Raw genomic sequence first — 10325 nt, 5'->3', positions numbered from 1 at the left:
CAGGGTAAGTCACACACAATCCAAATTATTCTATGCCCACCCTCTGGTAGCTTGGCACTGGGCAGTCAGGCTTAACTTAGAAGGCAATGTGTAAAGTATTTGTGCAATAAATCATACAATAACACAATATAGCACCACAAAATACACCACCCAATTTTTAGAGAAATATATAATATTTATCTGGATAAATGCAGGTCAAAACGATTAAAGATGCAATAAGTAAATGTTGATACATCACTGGAAAGTGATATAAAGAGTCTTAAGTCTTTTAAAAGCAAACAAAGTCTCTTTCAAGCACAAAGTACCTGATTTGCTTGAATAATCTCCGCAAAGAACCACAGAGGAGGAGAAGCGTGAAAACAAAGGGCTATGCGTCGATTTCTCAGGCATCACACGGCGATGCGTAGTTTAGTTTTCACGCAGGGACGGCGGTTCATTGATTTCTGTGGCACGGTCATGGATCCTCTTCTGGTTGAGGGGTTTGCAGACTCCCTGGGGACGGTGCTTGGATTTCCTGCACTGGCAGGGCAAAGTCACAGTAGCTGCATCGATCCGGTGGGCGTTGCATTGAATTTTCTACCGCACAGCAGGTGCTGCGTCGATTCCTCTCTGGAAGTCGGGCTGCGTCGTTCCAGCTCAGCTGTGCGTCGATTCAGTGGCCTGTGCGGAATTTCCGGACGCTACGCTGGTACTGCATCGATCTTCTCGTTGCAAAGTCGGGCTGCGTCATTCTAGTTCGGCGTGCGATAAAATTTGCACTGCGGTGCAGGTTGTGCTTCGTTTTTGGCAGACTGTGAGTCAAATTTCACTGCACAAGAAGCCCTTCTTGAAGAGATAAAGGCCCTCATTACAACATTGGCAGTAAATCCCGCTTACCGGGGGCGGCATTCCGCTACAGCTATTACAACCAACCTCCCGGAATCCGCCAAAATCCAGACACCCCCACAAGTCCGCCACACCAAGGGTCAGTGATAAACTGGCGATAACAAAACCGACACCGTCACGCCAACAGGAATACGCCCACACTATCACAACCCACGAATCCACGCAGCGGTCTTTCAACCGCGGTAAACCATTGGCGGTACACACCGTCGCGCTCAGTATACACACACATTTACAAAACACAACCACATTGGACAATTCCAAATACACACACCTGATACACATACACACACCACTCCCACGCACTCAATACAATATAAAACACACACCCATATCACCCACAACCCCCTACGACCAAAATTGAGAAAGAAACACAGAGAGACACCCCACCAGAAACAACACTAGCATCCACAGGCACACAACACCATCACTCACACAACATCTACGCACCTCAGACAACACACACAAACACATCCCCTCACACATCACAACACACACCACCTAACACATCACCCACACCACATCATGGCCCCTCAAAGACACCCCAGGTTCTCGGAGGAGGAGCTCAGGGTCATGGTGGAGGAAATCACCTGAGTAGAGCCACAGCTATTCGGATCGCAGGTGCAGCACACACCCATAGATAGAAAGATGGAGCTATGGCGTACAATCGTAGACAGGGTCAACACAGTGGGACAGCATCCAAGAACACGGGATGACATCAGGAAGAGGTGGAACGACCTACGGGGGAAGGTTCGTTCCGTGGTCTCAAGACATCAGATTGCAGTACAGAGGACTGGTGGCGGACCCCCAACTCCTCCCCCACAATTAACAACATGGGAGAAGTCTTGGCTATACTGCATCCTGAGGGCCTCGCAGGAGTAGCAGGAGGAATGGACTCTGGTGAGTCAAATCTTAACTATTACATCCCCCACCCTACCTGCATGCTATCACATACCCCACCCTCACCCTCACCCCCAACAACTCACAAATGTCCCACTATCACAAGCCACCCATCCCAACACCAAGCCCTGCATGCAACACTAAAGCATGGACACCCAGCACCAAAGCATGTCCACTACAGATACCCACACAGACCCCAAACCAATTATCACACAAGGTCCTAGACAAGAATGCAAGCACTGGAGTACAGGGTCACCCACCCGTTGCACACGATGGCACACACAGATGCAATAATCATGCCTTTACATCCCTGCAGGACCCCTACCCAAAGTCACCGGACAGGAGGTTCCAGACATGTCCACTCCCCCCACAGAAGAGGCCCACAGTGATGACAGCAGCTCTGTCCAACTGGATCAAGATGACCAGCCCGGCCCATCTGGGACCTCGGGACAGTCGGTTCCCCTCACACTGGCACAGGCCACTAAAGAGCCTCCCCCCTAAGGAAACACCACCACAGCACCCACCCAGTGGGCCCATCCCTCTGTCCCCAGCACACGTCAAGCAGCAGTGTGTCCACCACTACAGGGAACCCAGGCAAACCCACCACCCCAAGAAAATCAGGTAACTGGGGGCAGTGGCAGTGGGCACATGGTTCAGGGGACAGAGGCACAGGAAAACAGGGGAACTTAGAGGACAGCTGTGCGACAGGGGGAGAACAGGCCCAGGGATCCCACTCTCAACGAGGCCCTCCCCAACATCATGGGAGCGTACCATCATTCCCAGGAGATGATGGCAACAGTACTGGCCAAGTTTCAGGAGACCCAGCGGCTGCAGGAGGAGCAGTATCTGGGGATCAGGCAGGAACTCAAGTCCATCAACACCACCCTGGGCACCATTGTAGGGGTGCTGAAGGACCTTGTCAACACCAGGAGGGACACTGTGGCACAACAAGGGGCCCCTGACACTAGCCTGGATGATTAACAGCCCACCACCTCCGCTGGCGCTAGTGGACAGGAGGCACCGCCACAGGACCACAACACTAGCACCCTACCCCCTGCAGATGGAGAACCACCCCGCATACGGTCCCTGAGATCCATGACAAAGACAAAGAAAAATGCCAAGACCCCCGCCAGGAAATGAGACCCCCCTGAATGTCATCCTTCTGTCCCACTTCGTCACCCTGTCCATCCTTAAACTGCTATAGCTCCACTTCCTATGCCCCTTTGGACAATGCACCTGTGAAACAAATAGACTGGACTCTGCCATGGACAATCCTCCACCATCACCCCTGCCCATTTTACAGCCCCTCCACTAATTTGCACTGAAATAAACACCCTTGAATCACAAAACAATCTGGAGTCAGTCTGTGCTTTCACAAATGTGTATTTGCAAAGTAACTATGGAAAATAGCAATGTCGATTGTACTGTGAACATACCGATGTAACACAGCTCTAGTCCATGAGGTAATATAGCAGAGGTCACAGAGTGGGACCCACATCTGTGAAATGGAAAGGCAAAGTGACAAGTCAGGGTCCATACACTGGGTGAAAGTGACAGACATATGATAGGTCTAACAATTGCATGAGATGTGTGAGGCAGTGACATCTTCTTACCTGTGTCTCACTGGAAGTGTTGCTGGATAACATTGTTTCTGTTGTAGATATCCTCTTCTTCTGCCTCCTCTTCTTCACTGTCCACAGGCTCCACAGCTGCCACAAGACCTCCTTCTGGCCCATCCTCCTGCAGAAAAGGCACCTGTCGTCGCAAAGCCAGGTTGTGCAGCATACAGCAGGCCACGATGATCTGGCACACCTTCTTTGGTGAGTAGTAGAGAGAGCCACCTGTCATATGGAGGCACCGGAACCTGGCCTTCAGGAGGCCGAAGGTCCTTTCAATCACTCTCCTAGTTCGCCCATGTGCCTTATTGTAGCGTTCCTCTGCCCTTGTCCTGGGATTTCTCACTGGGATCAGTATCCATGACAGGTTGGGGTACCAAGAGTCACCTGCAAATGTAGAGGGGCAACTGTTAGACACACACTAACCCTTAGGAGCAACCCCAGACCCAGACAACTATTCACAGGGCATAGGGTCCTTGTCCTCACCTATTAGCCACACACAGTGCCTCTGGAGTTGCCCCATCACATAAGGGATGCTGCTATTCCTCAGAATGTAAGTGTCATGCACTGAGCCAGGAAACTTGGCATTCACATGGGAGATGTACTGGTCGGCCAAACACACAATCTGCACATTCATTGAATGGTAGATCTTCCAGTTTCTGTACACCTGTTCACTCCTGTGGGGGGTACAAAGGCCACATGTGTCCCATTAATGGCACCTATGATGTTGGAGATATGTCCCAGGGCATAGAAGTCACCTTTCACTGTAGGCAAATCCTCCACCTGAGGGAAAACGATGTAGCTGCGTATGTGTTTCAGCAGGGCAGACAACACTCTGGACAACACGTTTGAGAACATAGGCTGGGACATCCCTGATGCAATGGCCACTGTTGTTTGAAAAGACCCACTTGCCAGGAAATGGAGTACCGACAGGACCTGCACTAGAGGGGGGATTCCTGTGGGATGGGGGATTGCTGATATCAGGTCTGGCTCCAACTGGGCACACAGTTCCAGGATAGTTGCACAATCAAGTCTGTAGGTGACTATTAAGTGTCTCTCTTCCATTGTCGACAGGTCCACCAGTGGTCTGTACACCGGAGGATGCTGCCATCTCATCACCTGCCCCAGCGGACGTGCCCTATGGAGGAGAACAGAGAGCAGAGAGTCAGCCAACACTGAGGTAGTACTAAATGTCATTAGCTAACATTTGTAAATCTGCAACGTGCCTGTTACTGTTTGTATGCAAGGCCTAGATAGGTGTGACGCAGTTATTATTAATACCATGTGGCTCCCTGAAATGGCGGCTCCCTGACCTGTGGGACAAGGGGATATGAGGTAACTGCGCTGGCGTTCTACACCGTCGCGATATGCGGTCGAAGACCGCAGCGCAAACCTGCATTGGTTAACATTGGACCCTATGGGTCCCAGGAGCCAATGACGATTTACGCCGGCAGTGACGGTACGCACCGCCGCGGACATGACCGCCATTTTCTGTCTGTTCACTCACTTGATACCTGAGCTTCGACAGGAGAGGACCTACACTGCAAGTGCTGCTGTGACCTCAGTTTGGAAGCGACGATGGCTCATGTGTTTGGGGAAAGGGCCCCTGCCTTCACTTCGGAGGAGTTGGAGAAGTTAGTGGATGGGGTCCTCCCTCAGTACACACTACTCTACGGTGCTACAGACAAACAGGTGAGTACACTGTGAGCATGCTGCATGGGCAATGCCTGTTTGGAGTGGTGTGGATGGAAGATACAGGGGGGGGACTGATGCCTGCACGAGCGGACGGTGAGTGTATGTGCGTCAGGGCAAGGGTGGGAATGTGGGCCAATGACTGTGACGGTCCGGACGGTTACAGTTTTTCCTTTTCCCCTGTACTATTCCACTAGGTCAGCGCTCACCAGGAGAAAGATATTTGGCGTGCCATCACCAAGGACGTCCGGACCCTGGGGGTCCACCACAGATGGAGCACCCACTGCCGGAAAAGACGGGAGGACATTTGCCGCTGGAGCAAGAAGACAGGGGAGGCCCAGCTTGGGATGGCCTCCCAACGTGGGTGGGGTGCCAATCACACCATGACCCCCCTGATGTTCCGGATCCTGGGGGTGGTGTATCTGGAGTTGGATGGGCGCTTGAGGGCATCACAGCAGCCACAAGGGGGTGAGTACCATCACATCCATCTGACTCTGCACGCATTAAGAGGTGTCTGGGTGGGGGAGGTGGGCAGTGGGTTACCCTAGGCCAGGGCGAGCTTTGTAGGCAAGGACCCTTTGTGAGGCAGGCTATGTGGCATCCCAACCCCACCAGTGGTAAGAGCCATCTACACCTAGTCAGGCTCCTGTGACTTCCATGTGTGCAGCAATCAGGCATAGGCCTTGTGCCCCATGGGCATGTGATCAATCTAGGAACTATAAGTGCATGGCGTAGTGCAGAGGGCTGCTGTGTCTATAGTGTCCGCCAACGGTAGTGGTATTGCATGCACTGAACATGTCTTTCTTCTGTTTTTCCACCCCCCCCCTTTTTGTGGTCTCCCTGTTCTTGTGTGCAATAGCATCATCAGGCGGAGAAGCAGTGGCACCGGAGCAGGAGGAAGATGCTTCTTACTTGGCCCTGGAGGGTGAGACAACAGAGTCTGAAGCCACCAGTGGGACGGAGGGCAAGGGGAGCTCCACGGCGGGGACAGGAGGTGACATCAGCGGCAGTGACTCCTCCTCTGATGGGAGCTCCCTTGCAGTGGTGGGCCCCTCTGTGCCCCCGCATCAACAGGTACAGGCGCCACCCCCTTACCAGCACCACCCTCCCAGCAGCCCCTCAGCGTGTGTCCCGTGGCCGCTCACCCAGGAGGGTGGGCATCTCCTTCACCCCAGGCACCTCAGCCCCTGCCTCAGTCAGCCCTGCTGCCCTCAGTGAGGAGGCTATTGACCTCCTGAGATCCCTCACTGTTGGGCAATCTACCATTGTGAATGCCATCCAGGGTGTCGAGAGGGATTTGCACCAAACAAATGCAGACCTGGAGGGCATTCATTCTGGGCAGGCAGCCCAACAGAGAGCATTTCAGGCTCTGGCCTAGGCACTGATGCCGGCCATTGTCCCTGTGTCCCGCCTACCCCCTCTAACTTCCTCCACCCAGACCCAATCCCCTGTACCTCAGCCTATCCCAAGCACACCATCAGACCAGCATGCACACACCTCAACACACAAGGGTGGCTTAGGCAAACATAAGCACCACACATCCCACAGGCACTCACACAAACATCATGCCCATGCACACATACCAACATCTACTGCTTCCACTGTGTCCCCCTACTCCACGTCATCCTCCTCCCTCCCTGTCTTGTCTCCACTCACACCTGCATGCACTACATCTTCAGCCACTACCTCCATCACCAGCACGCCCATCACCACACACCGCTCATGTGCACTCACCACCCCCACTACCATTCACACATCCCCTGTGTCCTCTCCCAGTGTGTCTGTGAGCCCTCCTCCCAAACTACATAAACGCAGGCACACACCCACCCAACTGCCATCCACCTCACAACAGCCTCCAGCCCATGCACCTTCACCCAAATCCAGCAACCATGCACCTCCTACAACTACTACCTCTTCCTCCAGTCCCAAACCCACTCCATCTACCCGTCCCAGTGTGTCGAAAAAACTTTTCCTGGCTAATATTGACCTCTTTCCTACTCCTCCCCACCCCCGTCCGTCCCCTAGGGCCAGGCTTTCCAGGTCCCAACCCAGCACCTCAGCTACCACATCACTGGCCACAGTGGTGCCAGCAACTGCATGCTTTTGGAGTGCACCAAGCATCAAGGCTGCCAGTGTGCCAAGGGGCGAGGGCAAGGACATTCCGCCACCTGCTAAAGTAAAAAAGTTGTCTACATCCCAGAGGGAGAAGGCGAATACACCTGCCACCAAGGGCTCAGGGAAAACAAAAGGGGATGGTGGCAAGACAGCTGCGCCACCATCCAAGGTGGGGAAGGGCCAGAAAATCAAGGGCAGGTCAGGAGAGGGCATGGTGGCACCGACAATAGGACCAGTGTCAGTCCTTGGCAGGATGAAGCACTCTGGGCACAAAGCCCCCTCCAGAACCAGTGGAGAAAGGCATCCACTACCTCTGTCCTTGGCAGGATGAAGCACACTGGGTACCATGCCCCCTCCAAAACCAGTGGAGTATCACATCCACTACCTCTGTCCTTGGCAAGATGAAGCACTCTGGGCACCATGCCCCCTCCAGAACCAGTGGAGAAAGGCATCCACTACCTCAGTCCTTGGCAGGATGAAGCACTCTGGGCACAAAGCCCCCTCCAGAACAAGTGGAGAAAGGCATCCACTACCTCTGTCCTTGGCAGGATGAAGCACTCTGGGCACCATTCCCCCTCCAGAACCAGTGAAGTATCACATCCACTACCTCTGTCCTTGGCAGGATGAAGCTCTCTGGGCACAAAACCCCTCCAGAACCAGTGGAGAAAGGCATCCACTACCTCTGTCCTTGGCAGGATGAAGCACTCTGGGCACAAAGCCCCCTCCAGAACCAGTGGAGTATCACATCCACTACCTCTGTCCTTGGCAGGATGAAGCACTCTGGGCCCCATGCCCCCTCCAGAACCAGTGGTGGAGTATCACATCCACTACCTCTGTCCTTGGCAGGATGAAGCACTCTGGGCACCATGCCCCCTCCAGAACCAGTGGAGTATCACATCCACTACCTCTGTCCTTGGCAGGATGAAGCACTCTGGGCACAAAGCCCCCTCCAGAACCAGTGGAGAAAGGCATCCACTACCTCTGTTCTTTGCAGGATGAAGCACTCTGGGCACAAAGCCCCCTCCAGAACCAGTGGAGAAAGGCATCCAACTGAGAGACTGTGGCTTTGCACTCCCCAGGATAGAGCAGTGGGCAAACCATCCACTGGAGAGACTAGAGAGACTGTGGCTTTGCACTCCCCAGGATAGAGCAGTGGGCAAACCACCCACTGGAGAGACTTGAGAGACTGTGGCTTTGCATTCCCCAGGATACAGCAGTGGGCATGGAGCCCCCTCATGGAGCAGTGGCGTCGTGCACTTATCCGGCTGAGGTGCCCCCCCTTCCCTTCCCGCTGAGGTGCCTTTTTCATTTCAATCTGATGCCCCTGCAGTGTTCTCTCCGTTTGAAGTCTGGTACCGAGTGTGGGCCTCGCCCATGCATTTTGGGCCCAGTGGTCCACGGACAAGAATTGGTGCACTATCCGGACTTGTGTAGTTGGTGTACATAATAGTATATACTGTATTTCGAGTTTTGACTACTGTTTTTTTCATGATTACAATCGTTCAAATCAATTCTTTTTGTCCTTGCATTATTGAAGGGGGTGGGAGGGTGTAAATGTAATGTTGCAGCATGTAATTGTGTGTATGTTGTTGTGAGTGAGGGTGGGGGTTTTGCGTGTTGCGTGTGTGTGTCACTCGCTTTTCCCTTCCCCTCCCCTGTGTTGTAGGTGCAGTACTCAGCGTGGTCGTTGCCGCCGTCTTTGGTGCTCCTGATAGAGGAGCAGGAATACCATCGGAGGGAGTATTTGGAGTTCTGGATCCATGGCGTCCTGGTTCCTCATGGGGTGTGGAGAGGTGAGTGTTATCCCTTCCAAGTCCTGTTTCTGCCGTGTTTTTGTTCGCGTTGGTTCCACCCCGGAAAAGGTGGCGGATTGGCCTCTCATAATAGTATGGGTTATACCTTGTCTTCTGCCTGTCTGTTGGCGTTGTCCGCCGCGCTGTTTGTTTCTACAGCAGTGGTGGTCAGAGTGTTAAAGTGGCTGTCTATGTTGGAGGTTTCCACCACGTTCGTGATTCCATTTTTTTTTCCACTGGCCTGTTAGCGGTATTACCGCCTCTTTAACACTGACCGCCAGGGTTGTAATGAGGGCCAAAGTCTTTTTGGTCCTGAGACTTCAGGGAACGGGGGGGAAGCTCTATTCAAGCCCTTGGAGAGCACTTCTTCACCAGAGCCAAAGAGCAGCAAGGCAGCAGGCCAACAGCAAGGCAGCAGTCCTTCACAGAAAGCAGACAGGTGAGCCCTTTGGGCAGCCAGTCAGTTCTTCTTGGCAGGATGCAGGTTCTGGTTCAAGTTTCTTCTCCAGGAAGTGTCTGAGTTGGTAGGGGCAGAGGCCCTGTTCATATACCTAAGTGTGCCTTTGAAGTGGGGGAGGCTTCAAAGAGTGGCTTAGAAGTGCACCAGCTCCCCTTTCAGTTCATTCCTGTCTGCCAGGGTCCCAGTAGGGGGTGTGGCAGTCCTTTGTGTGGGGGCAGGCCCTTCACCCTCCCAGCCCAGGAAGACCCATTCAAAATGCAGATGTAGGCAAGTGAGGCTGTGTATCCTGTGTTTGGAGTGTGTCTGAGTGAATGCACAAGGAGCTGTCAACTAAACCCAGCCAAATGTGGATTGTAAGGCACACAAAGATTTAGGTGCAGAGAAGTGCTCACTTTCTAAAAGTGGCATTTCTAAAATAGTAATATTAAACCCAACTTCACCAGTCAGTATCACCATTCTGGCCATACTAAATATGACCTTCCTACTCCTTTCAGATCAGCAGTCATCACTCAAACAATGTATGAGGGCAGCTCCAATGTTAGCCTATGAAGGGAGCAGGCCTCACAGCAGTGTAAAAGTGAATTTATGAGTTTTACACTACCAGGACATGTAAACTACATAGGTACATGTCCTGCCGTTTGCCTACATAGCACCCTGCTCTATGCGTTACCTAGGGCATACCTTAGGGGTGTCTTATATGTAGAAAAAGGGGAGTTTTAGGCTTGGCAAGTATATGTGAATGCCAAGTCGAATTGGCAGGGAAACTGCACACACAGGCCTTGCAATGGCAGTTCTGAGACAAGGTTAAGGTGCTACTGAAGTGGGTGGCACAATCAGTGCTGCAGGCCCAATAGTAGCATTTAATCT

Source organism: Pleurodeles waltl, chromosome 5 (genome assembly GCF_031143425.1).
Source record: "Pleurodeles waltl isolate 20211129_DDA chromosome 5, aPleWal1.hap1.20221129, whole genome shotgun sequence".
NCBI classification, from domain to species: Eukaryota; Metazoa; Chordata; class Amphibia; order Caudata; family Salamandridae; genus Pleurodeles; species Pleurodeles waltl.
Note: the sequence above shows the minus strand (reverse complement) of the source record.